The sequence below is a fragment of the Cydia amplana genome, chromosome 8, assembly GCF_948474715.1.
Source record: "Cydia amplana chromosome 8, ilCydAmpl1.1, whole genome shotgun sequence".
NCBI lineage: Eukaryota > Metazoa > Arthropoda > Insecta > Lepidoptera > Tortricidae > Cydia > Cydia amplana.
In genome coordinates, this window is record NC_086076.1 from 14,951,894 (window position 1) to 14,974,654 (window position 22,761).

At 36.7% G+C, this 22,761-nt stretch overlaps 1 protein-coding gene across 27 annotated transcripts in view; it reads right to left on the reverse strand.

Annotated features, from left to right (window-relative positions):
- Positions 1-22,761, reverse strand: part of LOC134650171 (protein still life, isoform SIF type 1) — a 167,711-nt gene that overhangs the window by 63,288 nt on the left and 81,662 nt on the right. Inside the window, exon 1 of one of the 27 annotated variants that reach the window (XM_063505053.1) lies at positions 2,766-3,218. The exons of 23 other annotated variants lie outside the window; for them this stretch is intronic. The gene's annotated coding sequence lies outside the window, so the exon portion shown is untranslated. Of the gene's footprint in view, positions 1-2,765; positions 3,224-22,761 lie in introns of those variants that run through there. 3 more of the 27 variants (XM_063505050.1, XM_063505048.1, XM_063505047.1) reach the window with 3 other exon arrangements.

The window sequence follows — 22,761 nt, forward strand, 5'->3', positions numbered from 1 at the left end:
TTATTGTTTAACCGCTCGTGCTAATATTGATACCCGAGCAAGTGAAAGATTCCAAAACTCGCTACGCTCGTGGTTCGAAAAATGGAATCTTGAGCCTTGCGAGGGTTTCAAAGCACGAGGGTTAAACAAAATTTGCCCCCGAGTGAAACACAAAATTTTTCACCACACCACCCCGAAGCAAATATTAAATGTAAAATATCAAACAAAATCAAATCCAAATGAATGTTATTTTAATATTTATCATCCAAAATCATCATTTAAAAGTCAATTCTACCAGAAAACATAAGAAAACAACTCAAAATTTGCATTTTATTACTTTGCCTCACATGTGAATAAAATGCAACTTTGCTATCAGTTTTTGAAGTGCAAAGTAAGCCTTTCCGAGCTGGTGTGGTGAAAAAATATAAACTCATAAGAGTGCTTAAAACTAAAAGTAACCCTTTTAGTGTGCAAATAAATAAATGTTACTCGTCGGAGTGCGTGGCCTCTCCAAGTTAATGCACATTTTTTGTGTCGGGGAAATTTATGGACCTCTTTTATTTTCGTGTTGGCGAAATGTTTCTGCTGCATTATTGACATTTTTCTTACGTGGAGTACGTAGGCCATAGACCGGGATGAGTGCCGCGCGGAGTGCCAGCACTTAAGGGATTTTAGCAAGAGAGACTTCTGCAAATACTTTGCTAACTATAAGATATCTAATAATTCGTTTATATATTATTAAAAATATAGATATAACAAATTTACTCACAGCAAAGATATTTAGAAACTAAATAAATATTAACTTCACTTGTAATTAACGAACAAACAATTTTTAACTACTTCTTTGTAGAACCGAGAGATGGAACTTTGCAAGGATTTATGTCTCCTATCTCTATTATCTTGGTCTGATCTGATGATGGAACCAGGAGGTGAATGCTGTTACTTGGCAGTAGCTACGAGTAAATCTTTGTACTTAGCGAAATAGATTCTTGTAAGCTTATTTTGAATCCATTTGTACAAACTGGTTTAGTAAAAGTTATTCTAAGGATTATTACTGTTCCTTTACATCTGTTTGATTTACAAATTTATTACGCCTTTTAGGCATTTTTGTCACTCGATTATTATTGACAAGCCAATTTGACTTGTGTTGTGAAACATAAAATATACAGTTTGAAATATGAATTATTCACAATACAATTTTTCCTTAGTTTTCTCACTATAGGTTTAGCTAACTAAAACTACTTCAAAATTTTCATTCTTTAATTTAAAGTGATATTTCTTCTTCCTCACGTTATCCCGGCATTTTGCCACGGCTCATGGGAGCCTGGGGTCCGCTTGACAACTAATACCAAGAATTGGCGTAGGCACTAGTTTGATGGGAAACTAGGCCTTATTGGGATTAGTCCGGTTTCTTCACGATGTTTCCTTCACCGAAAAGTGATATTTCGTAGGTAAGTACATAAGTTCCGAAAAACTCGTTGGTACGAGCCGGGGTTTGAACCCCTCGACCTCCGGATTGAAAGTCGCAGGCTCTAGCTACCGCTACCGCTAGGCCACCAGCGCTTATTTAAAGTGATACAATGATAAAAAACTGACAACTAAGTTAGTTGTTATGCTAACAACCCGCTTATGCATTCATCTTTATTTATGATCTTAATTCTGTGATAAAAATACAAAAAAAAGACTATCGTTTTACACAAAACTATTTCAATACAAGAGGTGCCACACACAAATGGCCAAACTAAATAAGAGCACACACTTCAAACGATAGAAAGGCAATCCCCAAAGTCGAGATAGATGGGATCTGTGTAGTGAAGCAGAGCAGAGCGGCTCGGTCGGTATCTATGGGTAAATGCAATTTGGGACCCTGGACAAAGTGATTACTTATCGCATGGCGATATGGCTACGGCATCTGCGAACGAAATAGGGTTACCTATTATTCATTCAATTTGATACACGTGAACATTAACTGGCTAACTAAAATTATCGGCCTCATTTGCGCTTTGCTTTTTCGATTTCTATATGTAACTATATATTTCTATATATTGGAGTAATTGCTGATAAAATAAATCACTTATAAACAAATCTCACCAATGAAAACTAGCCAAGACAAATCTACATTCTGATTTGCCAAAATAATGATTCATAATACAATAAAGGCGTTTGGGCGGCTCGATGTCATTTTAATATTAAATAACCCTAAAATTTATGCAACAATAGATATTGATATCAACACGGCCATTCATCGAAAGTTTCAATCAGAGGTATAATGAATGTTATCAAATACCGCCTAAATTTAGCTCCTATTTAATTGCAATCTCGTCGCTGAAACATGCCACCTGATTGCAATCAGTGAGGTAACAATAGACAGCGGTAAATGAAATAAATGATACATGTTAGTATAATAATCATACCGCAAATCCAATAAATAGATCAAGTAAGCAATTACTGATTCGGATTTGGAATGAGTCACCCTACGGGTGGACGTATTCATCCAGGCGTCCTGCATTGCGCCAAATTCCAATTGGTATGTTGTTTTATTTGTTCTTTTTAATTGGAACGGTAGCCTTTGACAGGCTCGACATTGTTTTAATTTTACACCTACATTTATTTTACCTTTCATATTACTGTAATTTCCAAGGATAGTGTAATCCGGGTGCATCCAAATTAACGCTCATTTCGTAACGTAATTAAAACAATTTGGTGGATTGTCTTCATAACACTAATATAAATCTATCTTTGATCCAGTAAATTGTATCAGAATTTGGATTTCAATGTAATGTTACCATTTGACAGCTGACAGTAAGGATTTACGAAGGCACTTCAATTGGATTCTGATAAGGAAACGCTGAACCTGCTCTGACGTGGTATCGCCGCAAGGATAGGCGTACACATCACAGTCGCGCGGCAGGCAACGCCGACCTTAGTCGAACGTGCATCAATCGGCGTCATCCGGTCATCGCCGCAGCCGGAGGCGGGTCGCGAGTCGGTTTAAGTTTATAAATAAATAAGTTTTTTCAGTTACATAACCAAGCACTGAGTACACAATGGGACGCCCCAACACCCCGGCGGCCCTCGCTGCGACTGCCAGCACGCGTCGACGGAGGGTGGTCGCGATCGTCAAACTTCGTTACGATTCGGAGCAGAACGATCGTATGTCCTCGGGCGCGCTCGGAGCACGCGCGCCTGCGGGCGCCGCCGGCCCCGCGTCCCGCCTACCACTGAACCAACCAGCCTTTAATTTATTTCCGACTAGCTTTCCGCCTTGCGGTGCCGTCCACGGTTTTCCTTAGGTTTATCAAATAATTATCGATATATTATAATAATAATAATAATTTGAGCCTATATACGTCCCACTGCTGGGCACAGGCCTCCTCTCATGCGCGAGAGGGCTCGGGCTATAGTCCTCACGCTAGCCCAATGCGGGTTGGGGACTTCACATACACCTTTGAATTTCTTCGCAGATGTATGCAGGTTTCCTCACGATGTTTTCCTTCACCGAAAAGCTAGTGGTAAATACCAAATGATATTTCGTACATAAGTTCCGAAAAACTCATTGGTACGAGCCGGGGTTTGAACCCGCGACCTCCGGATTGCAAGTCGCACGCTCTTACCGCTAGGCCACCAGCGCTTATAACTAGATAACTAATTTTAAAACATTAATGTCTCGACGCGTCGCTTTTTGAAATTGAATTTGACTTGTAAAATAATTGGCATGCAAGCTCGTATACACCGCACGTGACCATGTACTCTTAACCAAAATATAAAAAAAATTAGGACCTTGAGCCTTAGGAGGATAATCAATGACAAATACCTCTACAGCAATATTCATAAAAAAAGTAAAATTCCAATTGCGACTGCATTACCCCACCGCATTGCTGCACGCTGTGTAACCGCCAAAACTATATTTTATCAAGGCATGACATTAACATTTTCAACGATATTGACATTAAAGTTGTGCCACTATTAAAACGACACCCCCGTTTAAAAAAAATAGATGTTCATTAAATATTCTAATAATTTAGGTATGTACACCTTTAATACGGCACAAAGTTGTAATTTATAAACAAGAAGGTTCACCTAATAAATAATAAATTTGTTTACTGGAAAATGTCAAAACTTTATCAATGTCATAAATCTAGAGGAACTTCGTGAAGTCCGCATTAAGGCGGGCAAATAAAGTAGTAACTGTGCTGGCAGAGTTTTCTCGTAGCTCTTTACTAATCGCTCGGTAGCTAATTAGAGTATGCTATGGTGTAGCACGGGGTTTTCGCGCGAGTGCGCTCCGCGAGCACTTCACGTATTGCTGTAACCCGGCACACCTCGGCAAGCAAGCGGTCACGGAGCCAAGCCACCAAACATGGCGCTCAGGCTGGGTGAGCGCCACGGAGCTCGGAGGTTATTTACTCAGCGAGATTACTACGACACGCCATGGGGTATTGATTGATGTCATTTTTCCGTTTTTCGATAATATTATAGTACCGGCAGTGATAGTCGTCCATCATTTTTAATCGTTGTCGGAGAAATATTATGAAAATATATGTGCGCGCCGTATCTCATAGGGATGATTATCAATCTTGCGCATGTGTGGTTTTAGACGTATTATATTCCAAGTTAAATTAAGAAAACAAAATACAATAATGTGTTTTTCAAGTTAAATGATTCGTAGAGGACTCGTACTTATTAAAAGTATCGTAATTAAAATGGTCTCGGACGTCGGTACATTCTATTAATTTAACGTGTACATTTTTATCTCCAAAAAGAACCTAAAAACAATGTCGAGATAATGCATGGACTATTGGACATCTGTGTAATTGATTGATTCAGTGGACGTGGGGATTAATTAGTTACCCGGTGGCACTTAAATCGTCGGCACTCGTGACGCGTGTATCACTAGTTCAGTAAGAGCTCAATATCAATTAATACTCGCTCGTGAACACCAAATGGAAGATAATTGCAGTTTTTAGGGAACCGCCCGAGTGGAAACCTCATCAAAGCGCCAATTTGTGCCCGCTTTGTCCATTACACTGTGCTCAGTCATTATTATGGTGACGAAAATTACGTAATTATGTACTTATTGTAATAACTTCGTTTAAACTTCAAATTAAACGGTTTAGGCGTACACCATTTTCGAAGGACGTTAAAAACCTGCTGTGATCACAATTTTACAGATAATAACACAAAAAAATACTAAGATTAACTTTGTTTTTACTGATAGTGCTGACGTTACTGACAGTCGGTTTTATTTGCAACTAATGCAATTATGCACGCTCGCGTTCGTGTACGCGATCAAGAGCGTGATGCTATAAACGCACGCGTGTTTTCTACAGCAACACAGAATGATACTTCCAAAAACTTTCGTAGGAAAATGGGCTCTATTTTATAATATAAATTTCTATGTGCCATGGAACGATTTAGCAGTCTAAAGATTAGAAATACGTTCTATAATTATCGTGAAACATATGTATCTATGTAGTCAGTCGGTTCCCTGACATAAGTATCCACTTTTCTTTGCAATTATTAGTATGACAACGTGGGTACTGAAGTTGGGGCACCGACCGTACATTCAAAATTACGACAATGCATACAAATTTGTGGATAAGTTCTGGCATTTGCTTGAGTATTTAGAATTACGTATTTGATTTAGATTAGAGCCGCATTTGTTTGTTGCTATCTCGCATAAACAGTACTAACGACACCGGAAATTATTTTATATGAATTTTACACTTATGGACAAATTTTGAGGAACGCATAACAAATAAGTTTAATTACTAATTTGGAAATTACTTTAGGTGCTGTACCTAATCCAGTAATTAAATAATTAAACCCTTAATTTGCGTTCCTCTAAATTTATCCATGAGTAGGTATATTAACTAAATTCAGGCCTTAGTTAAGATTATGTTACGTGGCTGTAACTTTTACGCACATTAATTTTTCGCAGTCGAGGTAAAGCGTAAGCGAAAAGATGCTCGGCGGCGGTATTGTGGCTGGCAGTAAAACTGAGTGCTGCCTTCATTTGCGTCAGTAAAAGTTAACGCCCATTATGCTCTCTGTTCTTGTTAGATTGTGATTCTTAACTTGTTAATTCAACTTGTTTGCGTTTCATCTTTGTTATGAATGTCATTGCGGTGTAAGCACCTGTCTTGTAAAGTTACACCACAACTTATGTCATAAGTAATTAACTCTTCCAAAACCTACTTAGGTATATCAAACAATTACTGTATTTTGTGATTTCAATAGTTAACAAAGAGTCTGATACATTTGATTATTACATGAATGTGATATTCTGATATACTCGGACTAATCCCAATACGGGCCTAGTTTCCCCTCTGGGTTGGAAGGTCAGATGGCAGTCGCTTTCGTAAAAACTAGTGCCCACGCCAATTACTGGGATTAGTTGCCAAGCAGACCCCAGGCTCCCATGAGCCTTGGCAAAATGCCGGGACAACGCGAGGAGGATGATGATGATGATATTCTGATATGCTAAATTTACTAAGTACCTATATTCAATAGCGTTTAATTTTGCATTGCATACACTTTACAACTTAGTCCAGACTTAGACCTATTCTACAACACAACAACTACTAAACCACAGCTTGGATCATTAAGTAGGTAATCAATTATGCTCCCATCTATGTACGTACAAAGTTAAATCGCGGCTTCGCTGAAGCATTAACCTTAACCAAAGGGGCTAACGCGAACCACGTTCGACGTGTTGCCTCTCTGTCGCACTTGTAAATTCGTACGTAAGTGTGACAGGGAGGCAAAACGTCGAACGCGGTAGGCGCTCAGGACGGAGGAGGAAAAACATGATTTCATTTTGAGCGCGAGAATATGGGGTGCACGCTCAGACGTGTTTTTAAGTCGTAGATCCATACTCAATAGATGTAGCAATATAAATATTATTACAATTGGGTACTTTCCTCTACTTTAAATAAATTATTTCACACCATGCACGAAATAAAGCACCAGATAATTATTAGAATAACATAGATAGCAGTTATTTTAAAACACAATTTATATTTAATTAATCGGATGGACGTATAAAAAGGAGGTGAGTTGACCGTGACGTCACTACACACGTTTTCATACAAATTCTATATTAGCAAATCGTTTTGACAGTTCTAAAAAAGAAGCTGATTTGACTAGTAGGAAAGTAGCCAATTAGAACTCATGACTTTTAGATGATCTCAAGTTATAAAGCGATAGAAAAATGTAGTTCAATTGGATTTTCTTGTACCAATTGTTTGATCTTAATTATTAACAAAAATATAGTTCGTTATTTATTTAATATAAATAGCCAGGCTGTTGTAGCCTGGAATAGAACAAGTTAGAGCACTTTAATACAACCGGTGAGCACGATTTTTTTTACATTTATGCTGTATCTGTAGGCAAGAAGTGATCCGTGTTTTAAGATTTGAATTAAGCATGGTAACAACGCGTGCGCTCGTCGGGACGGCTCGTTGATGGAGCGTGAGATGCGGCTGGAAGCGCGAGATTGCCTGCCCCGCTGCCTCCCCCTCAATTCGTAACTTACGTATTTATTCAATTCAATTCTTTATCAAATTGATATTGATGTTTGCCGGATACCCGCGACCGTTACTGTTATATAAGAGAACAGTATGATTTTTATTTATTGAACGGGAAAGTAATCCCAAAGTTATTTTAGGAACGGACGGTGGATGTTTTGTTCTGTTTATATTAAATTTGAGCTTAATGAACCGGCTCCATTTGAATAATTCTCCTTATTTTCGGATTTCAGCAACTTTATCCTGCTTAGGTAAACTTTTTTATTTGTTGAGTACAGTCAGCTTCAAAAGTAGCGAATCAGACTACGAGTTAAACATATCTACCATTTTCTAATAGCCTAACAAAATAAGTGATACACAAGCTCTACATAGCTCTATGTGTAGAGTAATTCGACCGTGGCAGATACTTTTAAACGCGAACCGTTGAGATAGGTACTTATATCTCTATTTGGAAATGATTTGAGGGTGGTAAGTAGATATGGTGCGTTGTTTCATATGAATAGAATATAATATAATATGATTTATTCGTAAGCACATACAAACGAGACAATACATAATATAAAAGAAAACACAAAATAAGATTAAAGTACCATGAAATGGCGTCATCTCAGCATGTTGCTGGTGGCTTCCAGCGCTGGTCTTCCAATGAGACCATCAAGTTCATCAGACCATTCTTCTCAATCACGGAGGGTAACAGTATATGGGACTATTGAAGCAAACTGTGGATATTATTTCGATTGTAGTATTATAGAATGCTTTAAATAATGAGTGTTACTACATAAACCATATCACAATATTCTAGTCTAGTAGAACTGAAACAAATGTAGGTCTTAAGAGATGAGATAAAGCAAGCGCAGGCCACATCTAAGTGCGGGGCTTAACCCGTCCGCCGCTACGTGCGGGGCGACCCGTTAATGTTACTATACTGGGTGTAGCCTCCTTTAGAGCTCTTTAAGCGCGAGCCTTATTCTTTAAATCGCCCGAGAGATTTTTCGATAACACTTCTTTAGCAGCAATAAACCTAACGCCCATATTCGAACTTTAAGATACGTCAAATACTAGAGATTGAAACAATATAGAATGGATATGTCAGTGTCAAACAAGTATCAAAAGTGACGTTTCTTCAAACAAACGCATCACTTTTGACACTTGTTTGACACTGACATATATCCAATCCATATCGTTTCAATCTCTAGTATTTGACTTATCTTAAAGTTCGAATATGGCTGTAACTTGCGGCTTATTTTTTATGGATCTCAACATTTTTCTGACCTTGTTTTAATTTTGCTACAAAGAAAGTAAATGCTGCTACGAACTACGGCGTAGCACAAGTAGTTAGCGTTAAGTTGCATTACTTGTAACGGATTTTAGTGAAAATAATGTAACAAAGGAAGCTCCTTAAACAAACTTCTAGCAGTTTTTAAAAGCTTTAGCAGTGTTAAGAAACATTCATTGCTTTTATGTTAAAAACGATAATTTGTCTCTGGTTTTTTACGAATCCCGGAAACAGCATAGGTATTGTTTAATCTGATCTGATCTGAGTCGTAAAATACATATAATAAAATCTAAATTTTCTATAAAACTTCAATAGTTGCGTACAGTTTTAGTATAAAGAGTGTAGGCGGTACGTGTGGGCTCATTACCATTACAAGCCCACGGCACCTAACGAACTATTTATCTTACGAACTTGACAGCAGGGCAATTCATTGTCACCTAGTGGAACGTCGCATTGTATGTCGCGTTGTGATGAATAGGTAAGTTTAAGTGACAGTTTGACTGCTTGTACGTTCGCGATGAATACAAATGGGATAAAGACATGCCATGTTTGCTTCTGTTAGCAACTATGCATTAATAGTTATGCAATTAAGCTTGAACAGTGACATAATTACTTCCTAATAAATATATTGACCAACATTTTAAGCGAGTAGGATATACCCATAACTCGAATGGGGTCCCGTTGTTTCCCATAAAGTTTTAAGTCATAATGTATTGTTTGTTATATTATCATTAGTCATAAAACTGAAACAGTTAACATTTCAGGATTTTCGTTAGGTTATCCTATAAATAGGTTAGGTTAGGTTGGTTTTATGGCAATCCTGAAAAGTGACGCGTTTCTGAACCAAATGAATTATGACTAACGAAAATGCGGGCAAACAATACATTATGGCTTAAAACTATTTGGGGAACAATAGAGACCCAACTCGAATATTTATGTTTTGATTCATGTCATATATACATACCAGTTAAAAATATTCCTTATGTGATAATTATAATGGTTTTAAAAACAAGCTTGCAGAAATTTCGCAGAAAACGAAATTTAATGTAACCGCGAAACAAAAGGCCGAAACTCTTTCAAATAACGTCATAATTTCGCAAAACATAAAACTTTTCAGCCTGATCCATTTTTAAACGAATCGATCGTTACATTACCCAATTTAGGTAGATAACTATATTACGAATTTGAAAACAGACAAAACAAAACTCGTATTGCTATTTGGAGGCTGTTATAATTTAAGCCGAGTTTAATTTGCTAAGTTTTAAGTCGGTTCATCAAAACTTGGTTAGCTTGGATTGTTAGGCACGTGGATGTGATAATCACCGGTGATCTACCGGTAAACTTTCTTAATCTTTGTCAGAAATTTAATTTAGTCATAGAATATTTATGAAGAGTCAAAGTCATTTATAGTATTTTTTCTACTCCCGTACCTTTATTTGTCATTTAAAAGGTCGTACACACACCTTTAAACCCCTATGTTATAGTTGTCAAGAGAAGTCTTTAGTCTATTCCCCAAAAAAGTATTTGTGCATACACGCAGTATCTTTTTGGCACTTTTACGATACTTCGTGTAATCACCACTTAAAAAATATTGTATGAAATACATTGTTGCCAACCTAATTTTAATTGTCATCTCTGACAGATGAGTACTAAGTGCATTGCTGCCAATTTACAAAATATTCATTAGGTTCTATAGTAGAAACAATAAAATTGCTTCAGAAGTCAGAAACGCGCATGTGACACCCGTAATATAGCAAGATCCATAGGCTACGAACACCGCTTAGCGTTGCTTGTTAGTCTCCATAGGCTACTGTGGCCAAAATCGATAAAAAAAACTATCCAAAATTGTAATTTAACTAAGAGCAAGTACCAGGGCCTCATGAGTTACAAGGTGTCGCTGGCCAACCGGCCGTGGGGCGCGGGGCGCGGTTGGCCAAAATCGAGAAAAAAAAACTATCCAAAATTGTAATTTAAGTAAGAGCAAGTGCCAGGGCCTCATGAGTTACAAGAAGGTGTCGCTGACCAACCGGCCGTGGGGCGCGGGGCGCGGTGGCCGGGTTTGGTTTGTTTACCTACATATATGTCCTATACTTGGAGGATACAACTAAACGGAGTAGCCATTAACAGGCTTTCCCCTCTGTCGAAAATAGGCGGCCAACGGTCATACACAATGTATGGACTGACGTTTATCTGACATGGCTATTTTTACGTTACGCATACATTTGACGTTCCCCTCCCCCGCAAAAATCGGCAGACTGTTTTGTACAGAAAATTACAGACATGGCGTCTCCGTTTGATTATATCCTCCAAGGTCCTATATGATTCCACTTGTTTAAAGTATTATTTTTGTTGAATGAAAAATATGTGTTTACAATTTTTTTTCAAAGTAAGTGCTTGGTCGTAGAAAAAGTATTGTATGCAACGTTATTTAACTGAGTCAAGAAATACTCGTGGCGTCTTTATTAACAATTTTCGGCTTCGCCTCAAATTGTTACTCACGCCACTCGCCTTTTTGACCCTCTTAAACAACGGTTGCATAAAAGTATTTATGTGGCACTATCATATGTAAAAATGTCACTCTATATTTTGTTACGAGAAAGTCGGCGCATATTTGGCCTAGACGCTCCCTGTATAAAAAGGTTTTCGCGTTAGTAGGTATAGAATACTGCAGTCTTCTATGAAGTACCTATTTTAGCAATTACCGCATGTATCGTAGATTCAAACCGTTCCTTTTTAGGCAATGTCACATACTCCAAGTAGGGATATTACTATGAAATAGCCTCATGCGTATTGTGCGAAAATAAAAAATTAAGAATCCGCGTTGTACTATTTCAGCCATAGACACTTTCAAGCCGCAAGTGCCGCAGCTATTATTTTTAATTGAAGTGCTTTAAAAAGTACCCAAAGCGAGAACTGATTGTGAAAATTTGCAAGTATCGCAGTAGGCCCAGGCCACGAGAAATACCTACTCCTTGTTCTTATTTTGTATATTTTAATTTTCTGAACCCTATATCACTTTTAAATAAGAGCATGAAAATAATTGTTCTTTAGAAAATGTGTTCAGTTGTTTTATTCATACCTAATTTTAGGTAAATGTTTAGTAATATAAAATACACAGTTACTACGACAAGTACAAAATCATGATCTGATTAAAAACGGCAACTTTTTCAGATTGTCATTCCAGACAAGTATTAAAATATCCATGTCCCTACAAAACAAGATTAATTTTGAAGAAGATTGCCGTATTCGAACTTCAAGATATTCACAAGAGACGACACGTACTAGATCCATTCTAGATACGTTATAGTTTAGATTTCAACTAGTTCTCTTTTGCAGCGCAATTCGGGCAACCAATGTCACTTTTACGATAGATCGTGTTAGATATCTATTAGATGTGAATTAGATCTCTAAGTAATATCTTGTGGAAATCGTTCAAGAGTATTTCCAGAATCGCGCAAATGTCAAATTTGACAGGTTAGATCTTAAACATATCGTTATCGTATCTTGGCGATGTCTAAAAGATATCTAATAGATGTCTATTACAAAATTCGAATCGGGCCCTAAATCTATATTAAAGAGTAAAGTTACATCGTAACGCGCCCCTGCTTCAATACGCTGAAGATAATTGACCGAGCAAACGAACCGAACACACGTTGCAGGGGAATAATATAAACACTTAAGTGCCACGGGTCGTAATTTGTATGGGAGCCGGTGGCCTGGCGGAGACACGGGCGCGCGGGCGGAACATTGACGAAGGGCGGTGTACGCAGGCGTTCCTCCCCTCCCGCGCCCCGCACCGATCGCCGCCAGCTATGATGAAGCCTGGGGGATTATTCAAGACACTCGGGATATCATTGAGACACGATAGAGTTTTTTGGAACGTTACTGAAAGCTATCGGTTTTTTTTTGGTGATAAATTGAAGTCCCCTGTCACGTCTGTTCTGGCAAATCTCTCAAATTACTAAGTGAATTTAATCTTCCTTTGTATATATTATTATTCCAAGACACGGCATAGACAAACTCTAAAACGTATGATTTTTTTCTTCTTGTCTAAATTAAATACATGGAAAACGTGATGTTTACTTTTTTTCCTAGCCTATCTGAGTGTTCCACTGCTGGGCAAAGATGTTTACTTATTGCAGAAATATTTTAAAATTTCATAATATTCATACAAACTCCACGAGATTCTTCTTTCGATCTTAAGTAATCTCTGACCAGTCGAGTCATTTAGGTCATCCCGTTACCTCGGTTTACCACGTCGTCGCGACCCATCTTGGGGCTTACGAAATTCGGTACCTAGCCAATTTAACCTACGTTAGTGTTATGCAGTTAAACGTGCATTGTCCAGTCCCAGTTTAGCCTGGCTATCTCAGCTACAAAATCAAAAAATGTAGATTTATGAGCGCAGCGTACCTACAGTTTTAGTCCAGTTGGTCCATTTTAACTAGAAAACTGTGCTCCGTAGCTTGTTGGCTAGGTACCTTCAGTTTGGTCTTTTTACGATATAATTAATATGTATATTGTCCTGCACAGACTGTTACAAGTATGGTAGGTCATCGTAGATCGTTTCAGAGTTTTGACTCAAATAGACTAATTTCACTAATAGCGCTTTTAAACGTTTTGACGAGGCTGAAGCTGAAATTAATAAGCCTAAATATAAGTATTCGGGGTTTTAAGGATTTGTTTTCACGTTAAAGAAACAGGGAGACGGAAAAATCGCTTCTATTTCATTACCAATTAAATTGTTACCTATTCTAGAAATGTACCTCTGTCACTAAGTTAAAACCTGTCTTCAATTCGGTCGTGATCTAAAATGTAAAAAACTATTTAGAAAAACCTTAACTCAGTCATTATTCATTCTATTCAAGTTAACAGGCCAATTAAGTTTTGCATTTTGCAAACATAATACCTATTTTAGAGGTAATTCGAGAGCATGAAGACAAGTTACGACAATTTAAGCACTAGAATTGAGTTAATAGGAGCCATTAAAAGGCATGACTAGAGCGTATACAATACGTATGACTCAGACATCTTAATTAGCGGCAAGTTTTTCTCTCCAAGAACTTATGTAGTACTTTTGGAGCAGTGGCTATTTAACAAGCAAACAACCTTAAACAGTTCTTGATAAAAGAACCAATACTTATACAAATTTAGTTGACCACACGCCTCATAGACTTAGGAGGGTGTTTTCGTTCATGACGACTGTTCCCTCAAAAGCACGAGAAACGTATAGGAAGCCAAAACTGCTATTAACATGCAGTGTTGAACTGTCTGAATATTTTTTTGCCTATGTCAGTACTTGTTTTTGTTTTCACTATTCAGAATTCATATTACTCAGTCCTTCACAAAACTTGACGTCGTAAAGCAATTCTGAGTCAAAACTAAATTCTAGTTTTGACGAGATTTCTCCTTTGTATCAACTAAAAGTTCCGTTCCGTTTTACACATAAATTAGCTTAATTGGTAATAATGAGTTATATTTTTTATTGTTAATCGTTTCAAAGGAATAGATAATAAAGCTTTCATAAATTAAGTGAGTCAAATTTTGCCTGTTAATGCTTTAAACATAAAAAATCGCATTTATCAGGAAAGTCTTCAAATTCTGATTTAGAGAACTCGTTAAGTTCCAAAGTAATTTGAGTCCGCATAATGCTGATCTATTGAAAATACCCAATTCTTTGCTGTCAGCAATAGATATTTAATTTTATTATCATATTTTCTCGATTAGAAGCGTCATTAGGACGTAGAGTTATATCCTATAATCTTAACTTTGCCCTAGTAAATGGTTAAGGCGTCGAGGCGTTGGCGGTGCAATCAGGGCCAGGGCGGAGCCACCGGGCGCCGTGCTACGTGACGCGGCCAAATTTAATATCAAAGGAATAACGCACGAAATCAGAGTGAGCCCTGTTAACTGTATTTCGCGCACGGAATGTTTTAACAATCAATTTCATTGTTTTCTCGCCCTGGATTGTATTTTTTACATAAAAGGTCGCTTTAGCCTCTACGCGAGAATATTGCCAGTAAGGAAAATTATATTATGGTTAACTTATTAGAGTAAAATAGAATTGGATTCGCTGGCAAGTCGTTCCTCCTTCGGTGGGTGTAAATTTTATTCGATTTACAAAACCTTTTAATATCTTACCTTTTATGCAAGCTACGTACCTACTACCGTATAGAGGCTGTGCGGAAAGAGAAGAGTCGTGAAATGTACCTAATATGGGGCCCATTATTTACATTCCACGACTCTTCTCTTTCCACACAGAGGGCCTACCGCGAACCACGTTCGACGTGATGTCTCCCTGTCACACTTACGTACGAATTTGCAAGAGCGACAGAGAGGCAATACGTCGAACGTGGTTCGCGGTAGGCCTTCAGACTCTATCTTCCCATCATAATTACTGAGGTACCTTGACGTCTCAAAATCATATCAACTAAAACAATATTATCTCGGCTTCAACCATACCTAACAGTAATTTTCACACTATGATTAACGTGATTTCGGAAACAACCTTTAAAGTAATTTACTTTTACAAAAACGTAGATCCTACCTAATGAGATCATACAATAATTGCAACTTTTTTGTTGAAGTTGACTTTATGCAATAGGAAATCCAGAAAAATATATTGTAAAGAAGAACATTGAAATTGCTGGCCCAGTGTACCTACGAATAAAATAATACTATAAACCCCTCAACCAAAAGAAAAGGCAGTCGTTTCAGTAATGCACGTATAAGTTTGTATTGCACAAGCGTTGTTATACCATATACTTTAACCCGAGTTAGCCTCACAATAAACTTCAAAAACTGCGGGAAAAGTTGCAAACTATATTAAAGTTAGCCGGAAGTATTAGTATGGAGGTATACTCGTCAATGAAAATAACTTCGTCGGAAGAAAATGCTCAGAGAATACAAAAGATCACAGAGTTTCGAATAAACCATTAAAAGTGAAGGAATTGTTGTTTTCGGCGGCACTTGAAACACTTCTGGCACGAGGTAGCAAGTATTTCATTTAATATCAACTATTTAATAACTCTTTGTGCAGTGCACCTACATTTACACCAGTTACGAGTCTCTTAATATCCTCGCAACTCAGACCATCAAACTTAGCCGAGTTAAATTATTATATCTCATTTCGTTCGGATTAAATTTCTCATTTTGTGGTCGGTCGACGTAGCTATATACAACTTACGGAATTAGAAGGGAGAGACACTCTGAAAATACTTTTGTCAGATAGAATAATTAGGCAGGTTCTAAACGTGGGGATTAACCCAACCGTAAACTTAATTATTTTTGTAACTTTATGCGCATTCGTGAACAAAGGGGATTTTGAAACAGACATTTTTATTGAATGTTTTTCTATTGATGCAATTTTTTTTACATAGTTGACTGGTATCTTATTAAATTACCTAAATTGGTAGTTTTCTATATAAGGTTTTTTTTATTATTAATAATAACAATCACTACAAACAATAACGTAGTACTTACCTACATAATTGAGTGTTAGAATTTGAAGTATTTACGTCTTACATTACACTGTGGACGGAAAATAAATAAATACGAGTACTTATAATAAATATTACTTACCGTCTTCATAAGTAGATTCAGTAGCTACTTACTTACCTCAAATACGAAACACCCCGAAGTACTTACCTATAACAAAAAATTACATCATTAGCTAAAATCGGTCTTATGACATTTAGGAATCATAATTTTTACATTACAGTTGTCATCAGATATATCGGAGCGGCCGAGGTGTTCACAGATCTCTTAACAAAGGCTCTATTTTCAAGACATGAAAGTGCATGTTCAGATATTTTTAACCACCTTGGCCGCTCAGATATATCTGATGGCGGCTGTACCACGGAGATTTACTGCTAAATAGGTACTTAAATAAATCACAAAGTTTGAAGAGAAGTTCCTAATCAGAGGCAGAAGTGTAGTTAGCGAACAGTGTTCAGGAAGAACTAAGTTCGAAGCTAACATCTAAATGATGTAATCAGGGTGCCCCGAGTCGTTATTTTTGAATTAAATTAGCGAAAACGATTAATTAATTAGTATTTAAAAAACGCAAGTCACATCAGCCAGCAATGATGGTCGAGTTTTTATGTAGAAATACATACAAATAATTTTCATTGTGACAGGCGTCATTTTCAGGTGATAAATATAGGCACGTAAATATGAGATTACTGAGAAAAGGTGTACATTATTTACTTTAACGATGTTTTAAACCTTACGCGGCTCCATTTACATTCATCATCATATTTTACATAAACACCCCTGAATCTTTTTTTCCTGTTGCCAGTTTACTCTTTCTATCTATTCTATATATAATTCTAGCTTTGCAGGTTTTTGAACTTCCCTCACCTCATCTTAATTATTTACTTTAACTCTAGGGTTGCCACATGACACACAAAATGGAAGATATCTGACGGCTTGATGGTCGATGTTAATTACTCGAATCAATAAATAAGAAACCCAAGGAAAACACAGAGCCTCAAGTTTGATTCAAATTTATATTCATACTGGTTTAAATTGCATATTATATGTATAACAGTATGAGGATTCCCTATAAGTGTTACTCTTGCCCCAGTGTTTGTGTTACCCCATCTGACGTAAAAACGGTCCGTTTGAAAATTTTGATACCATGGAGTTCAAACTAGGTCTGGTTTGGTCCTGATTTTAAAAATAGGTAGGTATTAGATACTACTCTAGCAGTAATGCAAGAATGGAGAACACGATTTCGTTTTTGTAGAATTTGTGATCAGCGTTAAGAAACGTTGACCAATAAACCATGAGCTGTTTTGTTTGTTAGACGTACTTATGACAACCCTAGTGCAGTAAATAATCAAGACGAGCGGTATTTCAAATAACAAGCGCAACTAGAACTTGTCGATAGCTGTCTTCGCCAGTTTCCCTGAGGTCACTAACGAAACGTCACGTTCAAAACATTAAGACAAGTAAATATAACTAAATATAACCGTTTGTGATTAAATTTTGTGTCGTTAAAACACAAGCAAACGTCATGTGTGATATGGTAGGTAGGTATGCTTAATTTATTTTACATGTATTGAAAAAAAGTTACTAGACTTATATCAACCGGGATATGAACATTGACGTATAATATCTAGGGACGGACTAATGGGGCACTAAAAATGGTACTAGTTCAGCGGTGTTACTCACGAATTCCAGCCAATCGTGCAGTCTAACGCAACTAGTTGCGACCAATAGCACGCGTAATGCGAATTCGTTAACCAATCGCGCGCGTGATGCGAACTCATCAACCAATCGCGTTGTAGCGATTTCACACCGCTGTACTGGCCCCTGTCATGCCTCATTATTATTGCCCGTAAAGCCAGTCCCTAGATATCTATGTCAATTATGAAACACAAATTCAAACCAGAACTTCAAAACTGTTAAGAAAAAGTAATTTGATATATAGCTGTATTTTGTCACGCAGACGTAAAAAAACTTAATTTTTGGCTTTGAGAAATAATAAACCCTCATTATTTATCTTGATATAAACTCAATGACAAAGAAAATAGGCAATTTTTAATGGGATTGCCATGAAAGTGATGATTTAAATGCGAAAAGGAAAGGCACCAGCAATAAATTAGGAACTTTTTATTTAAATAGCAAATAATAGCATATAATATATTATGTACCTATAGTAGGTAATTGTAATATTTCTGTAATGTAACAAACGGTGTGTTTAAAAACCATTCGAATATTGATAATTGTTATTTACGGTTAGCGACTTGTAGCTAATAAGACACACGCAGTAAAACTAACAGAAACATTGTAGGTACCTACTTAATTGAAATATAATAAAGTTCGCAAGCAATATTCAACGAGAAATTTAACATTTAACCTTTTGATATATTGATTTAAACTAACACGATTTTCACTCATACTTTTATAAGTCTGCTTGTGACCACGAACGTAATGTCACGTTCGAAAAGTCAGGCCATAAATAAACGTAAGTCTTACGCGATTAAGTCCCGTGGTAGTTATAAAAGTATAACCTTTTGATATCCAAGTGGCAGCAGAAATAAACCGATTTGTTTATGAATTTATTTGTGTTAGCTACGTAATAATAGAATTCCTCTCTGTCGTGCGTATATTTCATGCGGAAAAACGTGTGTAATAGTTCCACTTGCGACTGTGGACGAATCACATTATATAAACGACAAAGGGGGGAAAGAACATTTTGTACGTTTGCCTACCCACTCAAGACACCACACATACCTACAGGAGACGTTTTGGGAAATGTATGTATATGTGTTTTCTCATTTTTATTAGTTTTCTGTAAGGTCTTGGTGACTAATTAATTTCAGTGTAAATCTAATTTCTTAAGTAAGTAATATTACGTTTGTATCTGTTTGGTTTGTATACTTGACTGTAGCATACAATTGGAGCTTTTGAACTAATATGGTATTTATAATATAATTAAATTATTTGCAACATTACCAAATGTTTATGCTCGAGGTTCCCGCTACAATTTTATTAAGGGTAGGTATCTTAATGGGATTATTCCGTAAGTAGCGTAAGTAAGGTAACTGCTATAGTCATTGGCCACTACATAGTAATAAAAAAAGGTTGTATGCTAAACTGAATGAGTTCTTCGCAAAATTAGGATATAATTTAGTTGCAAATATATAAAATTAAAATTGCTGTTTTAGAATTTTGTTTTATTATTTCATATTCGATGTCATCAAGGAACTCTACTTGGTAGTCCTGTTATAAGTACATGTTATAAAAGTATAAAATAATGGTAAAATTGAGTATTAAAATTGCTAAGTAAAATGGCGCAATCATTTTACCGCTGCGGGTTACCACCGGGTATGTAGGTAGGTACACTTTGCGGCCTTCGTTGTGTAACCTACTATTGCAGGTGACTGTACATATCTCAAAAAATATCTTTATAATTTCTAAAGTAAATCGTCTAAACATATGATATTAGAAACCAAACCCTAAATTATGTCACAAGTAATTGTGTAGCATCCACACATTATCAGATAAACCGGAAAATACACGAAGAGGGGCTGTTGCTGTGAAAGTAGCGGGTCGATACGCCGCGACCCTGACATAGTTTACAGTGGCCGTGCGTCGTCGGTCTGCGGGCCCGCAAGAATAAACAGCGGCCCTCTGGATCCCATTACGGGGAAATAGAGCCCGTCGACAACAAACACACCCCTATATTTGCATTTAGTAGAATATACAGTACTAGCGACCCGCCCCGGCTTTGCACGGGTTGAACGAATTTACACAAAACCTTTGCAAATTATACACCAAAACCTTCCTCAAGAATCATTCTATTAATAGGTGAAAATCGCATGAAAATTCGTACAGTAGTTTTTGGGTTTATCGCGAACATACAGACAGACAGACGCGGCAGGAGACTTTGTTTTATAATACCTATGTCGCCGGCTGAGAATACGTTTATGCCTTATCCATTTTTGACCAAAATCTTTTTTTAATTAATGATTTATAAAATAACAAAAAATATGCTATAATTGACACTAATCGGTTTTTGGAAAAACATTTTTTTTAAATGTTGTGCCATGTCCGCATTTTACTATAGGATAATTACACTCTGTTAACAGAAAATTATCACAAAAGTGTGACATACTTATCCAAAACTTTTGTGCCGTATCATACATTATTACGTTTAACATTTACTCATCAAAAACGGATATGGCAATAATAAAAGTGCTTGTATTTCATGATTACCACTATATTCACAATATTTGTATAGTACTATAAATAGTAAACATATGTGCCTAAATGATAAATAAGTTCAATATTTCCTAAATGTAAAACTTTTCGAGAAATATTTTTTTTTGCTTCTTTTCGCTCTCCTGTAAACCAATATAAGTGGCGTATGGCACAAACGTATTCTCACCCAGCGATGTATTGATATTGATACAGTACACAATGCATAAACATGTTTGGAATGTGTGGTTGGTATAATTGTATTCCTTTTTAAAGCTTTACCCATTTCTATTCCATTATGTTAGGTCATTATTTACTTGGAAAGTTACATATTTGCTTGTATTAAGGATTGACGTAACGAAAGGTCACATCCAATCAAAACTTTTCTTCCAAATTTTACGCGGTATGCTCTATATTGCTAATTAAAAAAAATCATTTTGATGTACCTAGTACCTACCGTAATTTCGTTACTTTGACTGTAATTTTCAACGTGCCGGAAGGTACGTAACGACAGAGCATCTTTATTGATTTAACTCCATTAAATACTGCTAGGCTCACGTTATATATAGCCTTTTGGGTCGAAAGTGCATGCTTCACCGGGCATATAATCCATTAAGGTACAGGTTGCTGACTTTATTAACGTTGCCAACAATGCTAGAAGAATATAGCGCTATATATATCTATACGATATTGGAAAGACTAATAGAATTATTCTTATATACTTATCGTATAATTATAAAGAAGTCGATTATTTACATGCCAGTCTAATATAACTTTACCTTGATAAAAGGCGCATTCTTAGATTTGACGGTCCCCATGCAGTTACCATAGACACATTCTATAGCGTGGCTTAGCCTTGGAAGTACAAACTAATCGAACAACAACAAACTACTCATATTCAACAATATATAACTCTTTGCGCGACCAACGATTATCTAATTCAACATATTATAGAATCCGATTCTAACAATCTTCGTAATAACATGGAACACTCTAGGAGCTATAATAACTAGTAGTTTAACTATATGACAAACATTGGCAGCATTAGAAATAGGTACACAAAGTCATTGTATCAAGAAGGACGAATTATCACAGGTGGATGAAGCGATGTACAAGCAGGAACTCTAATATAACTTTTCCTAAAAATCTCAACTTCTTATTATTTATGTTTATTGTATTGGAATCAAGGACTAATCTATCAAGTTTCACTCGCAGATAGGCCGCAGAATTGACTTCACTTTGCCACAGGATATGTCATAAAATTAACGTCACAACAGTTCAAGCAGTCTATCAGTATTATTGTTTAAAGTCATGAATTAAATTCCATTAAGAGTGCGAAACGTAGTGAACACGATGCCAATCTTCTTTGTCCGTGCACTTGACAGTAAAAGCTTTGTATTGACACAAACAAAACGTCTGAGTTTACGGTTTAAAGTTCTTTTGCGCGACATTCGACACGTTCTATTTTGAGGTTAGTATGAGTTTGAAAGGACCTCGAGTAGGCTCGGCCATTGTGTTACACTTTATTTGTGAAAAGCTAACCTCAAAATAATATTTGAGATGCTACGTTCAGAACACAATTGGGGTGCCCGAAGCGCAGGGCAGCGATCGAGCCGCGGCGCGCAGACGCGGCCGAGCGCGCGCGATTCCGCCCGACTCCCATCCCGGCAAACCTTGCTTTTCAGCGTACCTACCGACCGACCCAACTCATCCGCAGTACTGTGACACTTGGAAGCTTTCACAGACCATGCTAATTATGGCATCGATTTAAGCTCCTATCCGCAAGCTAAATTACAAACTAATCGAAGAATATAAAAAATCAATCGTTAACTCGGTTCCTATACTGTAATGAATTGAACTAAAGAACAAATCCTGGTCGTTATTTTTCATCATATATAATATATTATTCCCTTTTTCCCTTTCAGTTCAATTTATAATTAGGAAAACTCTGCAAAAGCGGGCACTTTCTGCGCTAAGGTTTTGAAGTAATGGGTACTGATTGTGCTTGTAAAACTTGTTTTATTTCATCAGGACCGATTTATATTTTGTTGTCGAAATTTTTATCGTTATATAAAATTCGGTAGTTAAATAAATAGAGTTTTCTGTTCTGTATAATATAAACGCAATTTTACGAAAAACTATGATATTTTCATAATGAAAATTAATAGGTCGTTTTTTTTGGAAAGTTGTGATTTCATATTAATCCCGCCCAGAATAAGGAGCTCTTCAAACCAGTCAAATTGTATCCAAATCTAACAACAAACATAA